We start from the raw sequence: 16,442 nt of genomic DNA on the forward strand, positions 1-16,442 counted from the left end.
ACAAAATGACTCATACTTGAAAATGTATTATTTAATTATTTAGCATCGTTATAAACCGAACAGTACAGTTAAAAAAGTAAAGCGAAATTTGAATAAAATACTTATAAAACAAACACTCGTGTTTTTTCTTCTAGAATTATTCCAAATGTGGTAAAGCAGTTAATTATGTTTATCATTATATATATCTATATCATAAATATTTTAGTTGAATACTTACTAGACTTGCATTCTAGACCTGCTTTTACATTACTTGCAGGTTCTTCCTAAAGATTTACCTTTTCCTTCACTTACTGTATGTATTGTATATATCCCTAACTGCGCATAAAATACCACTTTGACATATCGTATCTAAATACATTTTTCAGGTTTCATAAATTTGATTATGTGTTTGATGAACATGTGAAAGGTATTTCAATCTATGTTGTTGTCAATTTAGGCGAAAATTAAATTACCTTAACAGTTAACAGTTATCGACAATAAAAAAGTCTGTTACATTTCTTCAAAGGCTCTAAATTTAGTTCCAACTTCAAAATCTTCTAACTAATTTTTACAAAGTGATTATGTTCCGCAACAGCCCAAATTATCACCAATTAAATTACCTTAACAGTTAACAGTTATCGACAATAAAAAAGTCTGTTACATTTCTTCAAAGGCTCTAAATTTAGTTCCAACTTCAAAATCCTCTACCTAATTTTTACAAAGTGATTATGTTCCGCAACAGCCCAAATTATCACCCCATAGGTAAATAGAAACATCGTTAAAATTTTATATAAAAGAATAAGATCAAACATTTCATTTGGCAATATGACAACAGCTACATTTAATCGTCCTGCCATCTAGCGATGGTAAGAAGAAACATGTAGTACAAAGCGTAATTGTTTCTTTATATCTAATCGACATATTTTACATTCAGAAAAACAATCAAGTTAGAATATATGAAGGCAAACCCTGTAAAACATTTTGTGTAAAGTAGTTAAAATCCACACATAATTGCTTTAAAAATATTTCCATTCTAAAGCTGGTCATGATATTAAATTTAAACAAAATAAAAAATTGGGAAAAGTTGGTCCCTATTGATATTCATGTTGCCGCTTGTTCCAGTTTCAATAACAAAAGTGGGAACAAGTAAGTATATTCTAATTGTTTCCGGCCTAAAAACGTCTTTATATGTGTGTTCTTAAGAATAAAAAAAAGGGGCAGTAAATGTAAAACAATTAACCAAAGCAAATTAATTAGAGTTATGCGTAAACTGAACAGGATGCGTTACCGAAAAATATTAGTATCTATACCTTAAAGAGAAAAAATATATATATCGTTAACTTAGTAGTAGAACATTACTAATTCCAAACATGAGAACTCGCATTCATGTATACCAAAGTACCAATCAAAGTTGCAATTATTTCAAAGGAATTAGGTCCGGCATGACCAGGTGGTTGGGGCGCTCTGCTCGCATTCTGAGGGTCGCGGGTTCGAATCAACGTCCCATTAAACATTATCACCTTTTCAGCATTATAATGTGATGGTTAATCCCACTATTCGTTGGTAAAAGAGTAGCGGTGGGTGGTGATGACTATTTGCTCTCCTTCTAGTCTGTCGCTTCAAAATTAGAGACAACTCGCGGAGATAGTCTTCGTATAGCTTTTAGCGAAATTTACCCAAAACTAAGAGTTATCTTAGATTATTTTTAGTTTTCTAACTACAGGTTAAAAACCACTAGTTTCGCGTATAGAAGGCTGAAAAAATTAACTTGAGTACGAACTATATATATATATACATATATCTTTCTAAATTTTAAGTTATAATTTCATTTTACGTATGCCGCTCGCGAATAGAAGTTAAATCTTATAGATGGCGTATCCCCTCCGTTATATCAGTACTACCCGAGATACCTCTTCTACAAGAATACATTCTTCGCATTCGCAAATTATATTTTGTGTTCCAATCCTGGTTATAGGTTTTGTTTATTCGACCATGTTCTTGGCCTGATTGTTTCATATGTACATGTGCGGATGTTTTTATGTGCATTTTCTCACGATACAGAAAGTTTTAAAATTAGAAAGTAAGGTATTTTTAACAGGCACGGTATTGTCTAATATTTTTACCATGACTAGGTTTTATAAAGTTAGAAAATTCAGTAACCTAACAATGTGCTTTTATATTTTTTTAGTTCTTTGAATGAATAACCTATTAAGTTATTAACCTATTTTTCCTTGGCTTATTAATGCGAAACCATCTTTCACAGTAAGTTATCATGATTGCCTGCTACTGCTCGGGGTACGGTGAACGTAAAAATAGTAATTATATTGTTACATACTATTTAACTCTAATCATTCCATCTACGCAGCAATCTTTATAATTTGTTTGCTTCAAATATTCACAAAAAAAAGCTATAGACAAAGGTTCTCTGCGCTAGCCGTCTCTAATTTTGAACTGATAACGTAGAAGTAAAGCAGCTATTCAACAACACCCGCTGCTAACTAAGGGGCTACTGTAGTCGAATAGTGGGATTTGACCGTCTCTCTTGTTCCGCACGCGGAAAGCAAGTTTGCGGCAACGAGACGCGGCTCATGGACCCTCGAATTCACAGCCCTGCACGATAACGACTAGGCCACACCCGGCCCGTTTGTCACGAATGGAAGATATCATTGACATGACGGTTTTCACGAATAGCAGAACCGCGAGGTGGGTTTCTTTGCTACAGACTTTGTGATTTTTACTTGTCATAGGAGAGACTATAGGAGGTAAACAGATTAACGAATTAATACCCAAACTTCGAGGATGTTCTTAAGTTTATGATTTGTATCTATATTCTTTTGTTTGTTTTTTAATAATTTCCACGAGTTTTTACTGCAACGTGAACATTTATAGATATACTATTGTTTTGTATATTGGTAAACCTGTGAATCTCTGGAGAAAACTCCTGTTTGGTGTGTATGTGTGTGCTGTATAGGTAATGAGATGACCTACTCCATTTTTTCTTTACAGCTAGTTCTATTGAATATGTTTTTTAATTGTGAAGATTATTTGGCATAATTAGCTTTATACATGGATGTAGGGCTAACTTATATCTCAAATATCTTAAGCTGGCCAAGAACATCATGAGATGTTAGTGGATTACGGTTAACTGGTGATACATTATATATTAAACAGTACGAGTTACTGCTTTCAGATGTATTCAGTCTGTCATATATAAAAGGTAACGTTAGTTTATAAGTTACTCTTTGGTTTTAAATGCTTCAAGTATTCTAGATAGAAATCAGATAATAATTATTCAAACTATTAATTAAAAAGTTAGAGAAACATCAAATAAACTGAGAGTTAGTCGTCTTTCATTTTTGGGTAATATCCATTTTACGTTGAAAAAAATTACAGCAAACAATAAAAAGTGGTCATTGATTTGACAAATTATCACAATGTACTTTAAAACAACTGAAGAATGAAACATGTCCAAGAAAAAACCACAAAACAGGATGAAAACAGACATATGTTTCAAAACATTACTTTGAACCTAGCCCAATGAACTTGACTCTGAAATATGATCTATTGAAACTAATCTAGTAAGCTTGACATTGGAATATAACCTAATGAATCTAGTCTACTGAGCTTGACGTTGGAATATAGCCTAATGAACCTAGTCTGGTGAGCTTGACGTTGGAATATAACATGATGAACCTTGTTTAGTTCCAACGTCAAGCTCACTTGACTAGGTTCATAATGTTATATTCCATCGTCAAGCTCAATAGCTAGGTTCATTATGTTATATTCCAACGTCAAGTTCACTAGACTAGGTTCATAATGTTATATTCTAACGTTAAGTTCACTAGATTAGGTTCGTTATGTTATATTCCAACGTCAAGTCAACATGACCTACTGAACCTAATCTAGCGAGCTTGACGTTGAAATATAAACTGTTAAACTTTGCTATTGAACTTAACACAATGACAATAAATGAATTAATTTAATCATAATATCACAAGGTATAATTAACAGTACTAGCAGAAAAGTGTGTTGAAATACTAGTGAAAGCTTAATTTTCTCAGTGTCAAAAAATTAATTGATTTACCTGAGTTTACAGCATGAAATTTTGGAATTAATATAATTCCATAATGTTTGCTTAGAGAAAAAGCCATGTTAAACTACTTATCAATATTCCTTATATTAATAAAATGTTAAATGTCTGGTTTTAATTGGAATAAACAGGACGAAAAAAACGCCGTATATCAAATCACACGAACAAACAGCTGAATCCTTGTCAGCTTCCAATATCTATTTGCCTACCTATTCTTCTGTCTACGAATTAAATAAATAGGTAGAATAATGCCGTCCCTTGTGGCTCAGCGGTAAGTCTGAAGGCTTACAAACACTAAAAATCTGAGGTTGGCAGAGCACAGATAGCTCATTGTGTAGCTTAGTGATTAACAGCAAACAAATACAATATTTCCTAGCTGACGTCTTAGCCTTGTGACATATACGAAACAGACTATACCTATCTGCAAAACAAAGTCGATGCAATGCAGGAAGTAACTAGTACAACAGTGATGAAGCCTTACTTTTACTTGCATAAATAATCTCTACGTGATCCAAACTGAAACGGGTGTCTGTTGGATCAGGTACTAAAACGTCACCCATAAAAAGATTGGAAAGTTGCGAAACATCAAATACTCTAGTAGAACCACAGTATAAGGAATAATGCGTTAAGTCAATACAATAAATCTTTACAGAAAAACTATTACTTAAACGAGTTTCTAAAGAGAATATTGATCAGTTAACAGTGATTATTTAGATCTTGTATGAGGACATGAAGCTTGTATCAAAGACGATCGTTGATAAGATAAGCTCTCACTTTATATAATACGTTGCTACTTTCCATTTTGAAAGATCTGAAGATTTTGAGTATGTTTTTTGTAATCTATTTATATAGAACCTTGTAGTTTTATTTGTTTACTTGTTGTTGTTAAGCACAAAGCTCCAAAAAGGGCTTTCTGTGCTCTGCTGTTTGGTCTTTAATTACAATTTATATTCCCGAAATCTAAATACATTTGAAACTACACTAAAAAGGAATGACGCTCTATTCCATCAAAGATGTATACCATCGGTTGGAGGATGAGTGTTAGCAAGAGAGAGTCCAGACTATGATTTTTCTATTAAAATGAAGTCCTGGTGGTTTCACCCGAGTATCAAAACCCGATTTTTAGCGCTATATACCTTCAGAGTGGAGAGCAAAACCTTGCACATTTTTTTTAGCATGGATAAGAATTACAGAGTTTAATTCCCTGAAATTAATTATCAAATCGAAATATAACGTCCAAGAACGCCATTTTATATTTCAATAAGAGGTGCAACTTTTATTGTCGATCAAGTAGAGTTAGGATCCTGGATGGGTGTGGCTTTTTAAAAGTTAAAATGTAAAAATCAGTCTGTCGTGAAAGCATTTGTTCTAATTATTTCATTTGTTGGTCAATAACCATTCACATCACACAAATTACACATTATGTATATATATGTATTGTTCTCAAAGGCAAATAAATGATACTAGGCATACGGAGGGGGGAAATTCCTCTCTCCCCTGCTCTACCTAAATGTGCCCCTGATTACAGCTCGAACGGATCGAACTTTAATAAATTTGTTTATGTCATCAAATTATTTGTGTGTTTGTATTTGAATTTCGCGCAAAGCTACTCGGGAGCTATCTTCACTAGCTGTTCCTAATTTTGAAGTGACAGACTAGAGGGAAGGCAACTAGTCAACACCACCCATCGCCAATTGTTGAGTTACGATTTTACCAACGAATAGTAGAATTGGCCGCCATATTATAACGCTCCCACAGCTGAAAGGGCGAGCATGAACTGGGATTCGAACCCTAAAAATTACGAGCCGAGTGTCCTAACCACCAGGCAAAACCAAGCTCTATCAAAATTCAAAGAATAAAATTTGAATTTTAAGGAGTATCTTTCTCTTTACGAAATGTATTAATACCATGCGCCTCCTGTTTTATTCAAATTAGCTAAATTCTATTATACGTCACTCAAGCTCTTACCAAACATCTATCAGTTCAGGGATGCGCTCATTTTCAGCATGCGCATTGACGTCTGTAGCGCTTGACAACTTTGTGCATAATATGCATGGCAGACGGCGGCACAAAGACAAAAAAAAAAAGTAGACTCCGGGAACCAGTCAGCTCATTATATAATTGTGACAGTATTCAAGGCAGAATTTGGCTTCACTAGACTGACAAGTAATACACTTCACAAAAGAATAAATATTTTTGGGATTAACTTTCTTCAGTTTTCACGGTTATAATTACTTTGCTCCCACCCTGTAGCATTTTATTAAGACCAAGGAGACATTATGTTTGTTTTAGTTAAGTATTAAGCTACAACATGGACTATCTGTGCTATGCACACCACCGATATCGAAACCCAGTTTGTCGTATTATAAGCCTTCAAACTCACCGCTGAGTCACTGGGAGGCCAGAGAGACAAACTCGTCAGACTGTAGGAAAAAAAGAGAGAGATTCATAATATTAGACCTTTTTTTTTTTCGAAATTGTAAATATTCAATTACGCTTACTGAGTTTTCTGCAGTATTGGTATAATTTTACCAAAACAACTCATGAACCAGTAATTTAGTTGTTTTTCAAACTGTGTAGGAATATAATTTGTATAAAGAAAACGAACTTTGTTTATTTGTTTGTAATTAAGCACAAAGGTACACAATGGGCTATCTGTGCTCTGCCCACCACGGGTATCAAAACCCGGATTCTAGCGTTGTAAGTCCGCAGACATGCCGCTGTGCCACTGGGGGGCAAAAAGAAAACGAGAACGTGTGTTTCGAAACGTAAGAAGTCAGTTTGATTGTTTATTTTATCGCACAGACACATTGGGCTATCTACTATGTCCACCTCGGGGAATCAAACCCTGGATTTTAGCGTTGCAAATCCGTAAACTTGCCCCTAACTCAACAAAGGGACAAAAAAAATTTGAAAAAAAAACGCTTAAAACTTTTAAATTTTAAATCAACCAATCAGAATATGATTATTTTTAGTTTTAAACGTAGGCATTTCTAAAAGAAGCAAAATTAATTTAATCTGTGTATAACTTTTAAGTTAACAATTATTTTCGTTTTTCTGATTCCATAACTTTCGCCTCACTCCAGTGGTTCAGCTGTAAGCTTCTGCGCTATCTTGTTTCAAGCCATAACTACCACTCCTCCCCATGGCTTTAGATACATAATACTGCAGACATTTATAGTACAAACTTAATATATATATCTCCCCCCAGTGGCACAGCGGTATGTCTGTGGACTTACAACGCTAGAAACCGGGTTTCGATACCCGTGGTGGGCAGAGCACAGATAGCCCTTGTGTAGCTTTGTGCATAATTAAAAACAAACAAATATATATATCTGGATCCCCAGTCTTTAAACATCCATAAGCAACAGAACACATATCTATTTTTTTTGTTGCATGCCAGGTTTGGAATATTTTATTATTGAAAATTACTTTTTTTACAATACTTAAAACTATAACAATATTCCAAATACTAATAGCTTTTCCAGGCCAGTAAAGTGTAGATAAAAGTCAAATAAAACAATCGAACATATAAGACAACCGCAACGAATCAAACTATTCTAAAATTTATCATTCAAGTCCAATTAACACATCTATTAAGAACACCAAACAAGCGTAACGTTGAGTAGAAATAAATAATGTTAACTTAGAAACGTATAATTTAAATATTTAAATTTTACAGGTCATATATATAAGTGAAATAAGCGCTCTCTCGAAAGTATTTTATTGATTAGCAAAGTGGCAGGTTAACACAAATATGTAAGTAAAAATACAGGAAATCAAAATTAGCATCGTATTCCGGAAGAACTAAGCTCAGAATAAACTACTGAAACTTTACAACTCAGTCAAAAATCTAATTATTTTAAAAATTAATGTAATCGGAGACAAAGCAGGATTTACTGAAATGATAACAGAGTTTAAATTACGATTTAGGAAATAACGAAAACTATAACTTAAATTAAATCTGAATTAAAATAAAACTATTAAATGTAATTAAAAAATTTACGTATCTAGTACAATCAGAAATTTCAACCTTAGCACCAAATATAATTTAAAAGAAAAATTATAAAACTCAAAACGCAGGTGGTAGCCTCAAGAACAATGTTCCTCAGTAGCTCAGCGGTAAGTCTGGAGGTATATAATGCTAAAAACCGGGTTTAGATACCTGTGGTAGGCATAGTACAAATAGCAAATGTTAGCACACTAATAATTTGTGGGTAAGAGCTGTGACCGTCAACAAGTGGTTTGGTAGAGTAAATATTGCAAAACTAATTGGAATATCGGACTTGGAAGAGTTGAAGAAAAGAGGCCGAACACGATACAAGCAATGTGTAAACAGACACAATTTGTAACACTAGATAATTGTACAGCTCTCTAAAGACAGGAGGCGCATACAAAACACAGGACAGCACATTTTTTTTAGACCTTGAAAGTTCTATCTGTCAGATTGAGTATGATAGATTAAACGATTTTTAGAGAGCCTAACCATGTCACTACGTCTGGTCATGCCCTATCTGACGACTGTACATCTTGACAATAGCCCTACAGCACAGTTTTCATTGCAAAAGGCTGTGGTATCCAAAGCAAACCTCTTCTCCATGCTTACTTTCCATAATCCGTCTTATGTATGAGGAAACGGTTTTTACCAAAGCCTGTTTCAACGGTCTGGTCACACATAGATCCATAGGCGCTGCTTCTGGCAACTTGATATGTCGCAGAAGAAGCTTGAATACATATAACTTATGCCATTTTTTTGACATATCCTTGTTTATAATGTTGCATACTGTAGCCTAAGATACATATCTAGTTTTGGCTACTTCACTTTAGTGTTCATGGATTGTCACCTGCTTCAAGACGCCGCCACACTTTGCTTATCATGGCTTGGGTACGATAAGTCGCAGGTCTGTTTCTTAATGATCCTGGTCCCACAAGCTGATCCATATCCTTTCGTTTTTAATGCCATTAAGTACAAGGAATATTCCCACTTTGGAAATTCGAAATACCCAAATTTTATAATCTGAGTGTATGAATATTTTGCATCAGAAGAGCTGTTACATACTCTTCCTAAAAGCGATGAGTTTTCTGTGGCATTATACTACCTACATAGAACCGGAAAGTGTCCAATTGTAGTTTTGATGTATGCCATTTCACTGCAACTATATATCGGCTATGGTTGTCACGTGACTTGGTGATTTTCTTATTATAAAACGTTTTGAAGCAACGTACTCAACATGCTCTGTGAGTACAGATATATCATTACCTGAGACTCCATCATTTTTATATCATAGTGGAAAGCAGGCTCTCCAGAATGGCTATTAATTTTCTACCAATATTCTTTGGATAGCAACCTTCACCTTCTTGATCTATACAGCAGTCTTCCTCTCATAAGAGCCTTCTATTCATCTCACTGTCTGTGCCTGGCAGAAACTTCATGGCAAATTTTCTGAGATATTTGCATTCGACAGTCCTGGGTGCACGTTTTTATGTTTAGGTGTGTGATGATCCTACCAAAGTAGGACCCGCACCTCATTCCAATGACTTCCTCTCAACACAACCTTTATTGGGACATTCCACATATTACCTTATTTTATGTAATAAGCGCTAGTCCTCTTCTGAAAATAATTGGTGTTTACCACACTGGTATGGAATCAGGTTAAGAAGCATATGGTAATTATTAAGCAATGACAGACAAAGTTCAAGATTAAATGCAAGAAGGTCAAAGCAACAAAATGCTGGGTTTTATGTCTTTCAAAGAAGAGATGGCAGTATTGGTTATCTTAAATGTTTATAGATAATGAGTCAAGTATACAGAACAGAGTTGTATTCAGTTACAGAATCTATATTCGAAACGTGGCATTTCCCATGAACAATAAAGGTAATAAAAGAGTAAAGTTACAATAAGTTATTTCAAATGTCCAGTGACGAGAGAGTGATGCCATATTGAACTAGACAGGACAACTAAGAGGACAAAGAGACAACAAAGGCTCTCTCTGCTAGGCCGTTACATTTCCATGACAACTCCCATAAAGCATACAAGCAACTCACTAACATCTCTGCGAACTAACCTCACAAGTTGGTTGTCAAGGCGATATGATGATCGTGTAAAGTGCCAGTCAATCACGAATAGACAAACACTGTTATAGTTAAACGTGCTAGCATCATAATTAAGATGTTATGGTAGAAATATTCCGAAATTTTACAAATGCAAATTAACAAGCACGGGCAACACATTTTTCTGCTTTGCATTAAAATATTTTGGGTGAACGCCCTTCACCAGGTTTGTTTGTCTTACCATGATATCAAGCTAAACGCGTTAATTAATGAATAGAAGGGCTCTAGCGAAACTAGGTGGAGAGGAAAATAGCATTACCTGGGGATTACTTTGGTAAACTAAATGTATACTAGTTTCAAACGCTGTTAATAGATGTCAGAAGATGGTCAAATTAGCTACAGTTTCCATTAAAACAATGGATATTTTGATTACAAATTCTCGAAAATATTATAGAACCTTGCACAAGAGTGGTGACTGCGACGAAACCGCTGTGTTATGCAATAGCTGGAACTGTTGGCATGACAACGAAATGAACGTTAAAAGCTTGTTTCATCAGCATTGTTTTTATTTACCTGCCTGCAATGTACTAAGTTATAATTATGAGACTGCATGCTCTTAACCAGACTTATACATTCAAAAGAGGCGTATTCAATGTGGTTTATTTTGATCTTTTTTAAGTAACTTATTTGATAAAAAAGTTGGCGATTAATTAAAACTGCGCAATCGATCATTTTATTCCTCAGGCCAATGACTATGTGGTGTAAAATTAATTCATAACTGTAACTTGGGAATTGTAAATATTACCCTTTTTAATTTGTAGATTATACTACTATATCGAGCTTAACAAATATTCATCCGCAGTAACACTAAATTCTGTCATTCAATGTTTCAAAACCTGAAACATTTTCGTAATCAGTTTATTACTCCACACTACCTTAACATGCACCTTCAGTCGAACAAGCCGTCGATCAGCACCCTCATGGTGCTATGATGAGCAAGAATATCAAAGGTGAATTTTGAGAAGGAAAAAAAAAAACACTAACTTTTTCTTAGAAAACTTTGGAGACTAATTTTCACTTTACACCTTTGAGTTATTCCCTACAACTAGTCTTAGAAGTTTTATTTCGTTTTGCATCTTACTGGGTTTACGTTATAGAAGTGACAGTCAGTTTCCACAATTCAGTCTAACCAGAGTAGCTCCAGAGTTGGCGGTGGGTGTTGTTGACTTCTGCCTTCTCTTTAGTCTATCATTTCAGATAGTCAGTCCCCTTGTAGTTTTGCGCAAAACTTCAGAAAAACAAACAAATAAATAAACAATTTTCCCATATTTTTGTAATTTACTTTCATTTCCTATGTTAGGTCTTGATTACAAAAACGATTTCATTAGGTATTGAATATTAGGTATTCATTTTCTATGTTAGGTCTTGATTACAAAAACGATTTCATTAGGTATTGAATATTAGGTATTCATTTTCTATATTAGGTCTTGATTACAAAAACGATTTCATTAGGTATTGAATATTAGGTATTCATTTTCTATGTTAGGTCTTGATTACAAAAACGATTTCATTAGGTATTGAATATTAGGTATTCATTTTCTATATTAGGTCTTGATTACGAAAACGATTTCATTAGGTATTGAATAAGCTGTTTATTTTACAGAGACTTACAGATCAGAAACGGCAAGCAAGAAATCTTTTAATGAGAGGAAAAGTTTTTATCTACATACTTGGTTTGTTTGTAGTTAAGCACAAAGCTACACAAAGAGCTATATGTGTCTTGCCCACCAAGGGTATCGAAGCCTCGTTTTTAGCATTATAAACCTTCAGACTTACCGCTGTGCCACTGGGGGACACTCACATTGCTTATTCTTCATAGTATGCATTTACACTAATGTTTGTTTCTAGGTAACAAAAGTGTTCTTGTAAATTGTTAGGCTACTAGAAGACACCGAGTTTTCGCTGTGCACATCAGAGGGATCAAACCGCGAATGTCAGCATTATAAGCCCCCGAGCTTACCGCTGAGCCACTGGAGAGGGGGCTAGCGTTACATTCAGTACTTTTACACCATAATTTTATGTAAAAATGATGATTTTCTTACTTCTACGTAAATTACAATTTCTAATTATCAAATAATAACAAATATAAAAATAAATCACTTTCGTATGAAAAAAATAATCCATGTCTGAAGGAAAACCAATCTTCTCAAGCCCTCCGTAGATAAACCTAATAAGTATCAAATGTCTCTTAACTGTAAACTCAATAAAGTGCGCACAGAGAACAATATCTAAATACGATTCATCTTTTGATGTTTTCTGTATAGTTTTATATGGTTCAGTTTCACATAGTTATTTTTATATTCATTTTTTTTTTATCTCTTCATATCAATTTTTAATAAAGTTTTTTCAATATGCTGTCAAAATACTTTTAAAAGCTTGGTGTCATTTCTTGCCAGTGCTACTCTAAAACAAGTTACACTTGCATTATTTTCAATTCATCTTTCTTTTTTCATGAACACGTAACTTCAGTCGAAACTTTACTTATTACCTGAATTTGGAATAGAAATCCGAAAGCTCGTCTTTTTTTTTTCAGGACATGCATCTACTAAAACAAAAACGTAATTTTATGTTACACAAATGTAGATTTTGTATTATATATTGTAGTTTTATTAACAGCATTTTTTATCTCTTATAAACATTAGTCAGTTAGATTATTAACTGCTTGTTATATGCAATACGTTATTTTGATGACGTGTGTTAATATTTCTTCCAGGGCATAGCTGTACGTACAAGTTAATCTTGTTAAGATTAAAAACTGAATAAATTTAACATGCCAAAAAAATGGCAATGTATACTTGAGGTGTGTGAACTGTGACAATTGTAAATGCATATTGAAACGTTTTTTTTGTTCAGCGTGCCGTCAAGTACAGGATGGTGGACATTTTCCGTTTACTCTTTCTAAGCATTTTATCAGATCCATTGTAAGACTAAGAGGATTTCAGAACGTTAAAGAAGAAGTCCTATAACTTTAAAGTTCTTATGTATATGGTGATCACGTGTTCAGTCTGTTTTAAATCCTACTGTTGTGTAACTTGCATAATTTGGCTTCGTAATGAAGCTAGTGAATAACATAATGCTCCGAGTAGTATAAACTGTTTATGGTTTTTGCAATATCCCTCAATCCACATTAATATCAAGTAATAATTTAGGTACTAGAAAAAAGAAACATTAATGTTAATAATACATTATATCATACTTTTTTAGAATATGTTTTTCGTATCACCAAACTAAGCATTTTGGCGAAAAAGAAACTTCAAGCCAAGTCCATTCATGGAGTTGCCAAATGCTCAGCCAGTTAGCTGGTTTCCTAATCTCCCTTCCTCTGTCATCACTGATCCCGGAGAAACGCAATCCAAAGAACAACATCAGGCCACTCATATTAGTTTATACGTATGGTTTTTGCAACATCTATTATTCACCACGATTAATCTATATTGGTATAGGTTGTTTGAAAAATAGGCACGAGTAATATCACGACTTAATTGTTTAGTGATTTCTCACAGGACACTTATTTTCTTAACAATAAAACTATTGTTTTAGAATGGTCAACTAAGTTCACCTTTAGAAAAAATCACAGGGAAAGCTGAGTTACTCTAATATGAGTTCGAAGATAGTTGTGCATTAGTTTCATAATTGTAATCCAACAATTGTGAATGTATATTAGTGTAATTTTTTAGTGTCATTACCTTTCGCAATAAGGCCTGGCATAGTCTTATAGTTAGGTCGCTCAACTAGTAATCTGCAGGTTGCGAGCTCCAATCCCGTCTGGAATGGAATTTTACAATCTTAAATATGTCTTGTTTTAAATATTTATCTACTTGAACTTACTTATGTATGTGAATTTTCAACTGGACAAATATTTTTACAGATGCACAATTTGTGATCAGTTGCACACTAGGAAAACCCCTGATGTTTTCTACTGGCCCCCCAGCGGTACAGCGGTATGTCTGCGGACTTACAACGTTAAAATCCGGGTTTCAATACCCGGGGTGGGCAGAGCACAGATAGCCCATTTTATAACTTTGTACTTAATTACAAACAAACAACTTTCTACTGGAAAGTAAGCTATCCATATCTTCTCCCAGTCTTCATCCAGTGTATCACAAATGTTTGCACGAAATGTTACTCCACTATGTGTTTAAACAGACTATTCCTTACATCAGTTACTCTCTGGATCAAACATTCTTGTCTTCTTCTTTTTTGTAATCTGAATCTTTTTTTTTAAGTTTATGTACATAACCTCGTTTATCATTATTAAATTCACCACAAAAATGTTCATAATATTGTATCCATTCACCTTGTTACCATTTCATATGTTTCAATTAAATCACTGTTTAACCTCTTCTCTCTCAAAGTTGGTACCTTGAATATTTCGTTACTAACATCGTATTTCTTGTTCCTCAAGCCACAGACCAGTTTGACAGCTCTTTCTTGAATCTTTTCCAAGTTTTGTGGCCATGGGTGACGGACAAAGCTCAATATTGGGTCATTTAAGAGTAGCTCAAGAGTTGGCGGTAGATGCTATTGATTAGCTGTCTTCACACTAACTATTAGTTCATAATTAAGAACAGCTATTGCTGATAATTCTTGTGTGTAGTAGCTTTGTATGAAAATACGAAATAAGCAAAAACCAAAAGTATTTGAGTAGCATTTTGTCACATTCCTTTCTTAAAGAGATATCAACTTTCAAAACAGTTATCTTACCAGTTGTACAAGCTATATTCAATGAACTTGCTTATTGTATGGTAGTTTGAGTTGATTATCAAAAAAATTCCTTTCTAGCAGATGTAGCCTTTTAGCTTAGTAGGACGCTCTTTTGACGGGTTCGATTCTGAGCCCAGGTTGGACACGAGTATTTTATTTATGGTAATTCAATATCTTTTTAGTTATAGTAACTTTTCTCGAATCAGATTTAAGCAAGAAATATTATTCACCCGTGGTGAATGCTCTATAAAACGAACTAAAGAATTAACCGCTAACAATTCTTATAAAAGCACTTTTAACAGTTTAAACTACCACATTATTCCTCTCTCACACAACAAGGTTCATCTTCGAGTTTTATTTTAGCCACTAGTTGATTACGATTATCCATTTTTATTTTATTTTATTTATTTATTTATTGCATTTCCTGGTCTTAGGATCGAACCCGAAACCTCTCACTAACTAACTTAAATAATTAACCCACTCTCATTTGCAAGTAAGGCACTTTTTAACAACGCAAACTACCACAATTTTAATGTCAAGCTAATGGCTCTGAGAGTTATATAAATTTCAGTCACATGACTATTACCAGTGGATGCTAGTAGCAGAAAATCCAAACATAAATGATTTATTTATGCGTTTTAACAGTTTGATGCAAACAGATAAATCACCAAATACTATTAATTATTTCCATTTCATCTGGAGGTGCTATCAACAGAAACATAAATCATCGAACCGCTTTAATTTATTAGAATAACTGCAAATTAATAATATGCAATTATTACATTTTCAGGTACGTTCAAGTTCTTTGATCAATGTCATCAGAGGGCGCAAAAAATTAAAACATTTTCAGTGGCTGTATTCGCGTATATTTGGGCTAGTGGATCAATGTAATTTTATACATGAATATAATTTACAAAAATAAATGACACTACACTGGGGACACTCTAAACTCTTAAAGTATACTAAAGTACACTATACGTAGATTATTAACGCATATTTGCATCGTACTAAGCTCCAATTAGAAGATATGCGTATTATTTGTTTACTTGTTGTTAAGCGCAAAGATACACAATGAGCTATTTTTCCTCTCCCCACAGCGAAGTCCGATTTTAAGCGTTGTAAGCCCACAGACTTCCCCGCTGAGCCACCAGTAGAGCTACATACTTCTAGAAAATATTCAATAAAATATTGTAATGGTATTGGGTCTCTTGCTTTGTTTGTACACGTAAAAGTTTTAAACATGTGCGTAAAAATAGAAATTAACGTTATTTTTAATGCACCACCAGATGTAACCGGAAATATAAAATGCATAGATTATTATATCACTATATCTTTCACCAAAGGTTTTTTTCCTAAATACATTCCATGCGTGTGGGTGAAAATGTGCTCTAAAACTGTTCAACTCTCCACTAGGTGGCAATAGCGTTCTATGGTTTGCCTGTCTGATGCATTCTAAAATCCTTCTTCAAATAAGTTTGTTTGTTTGTTTTGAATTTCGCGCAAAGCTACACGAGGGCTATCTGCGCTAGCCGTCCCTAATTTAGCAGTGTACGACTAG

Source organism: Limulus polyphemus, unplaced genomic scaffold, assembly GCF_000517525.1.
Source record: "Limulus polyphemus unplaced genomic scaffold, Limulus_polyphemus-2.1.2 Scaffold344, whole genome shotgun sequence".
Lineage (NCBI taxonomy): Eukaryota > Metazoa > Arthropoda > Merostomata > Xiphosura > Limulidae > Limulus > Limulus polyphemus.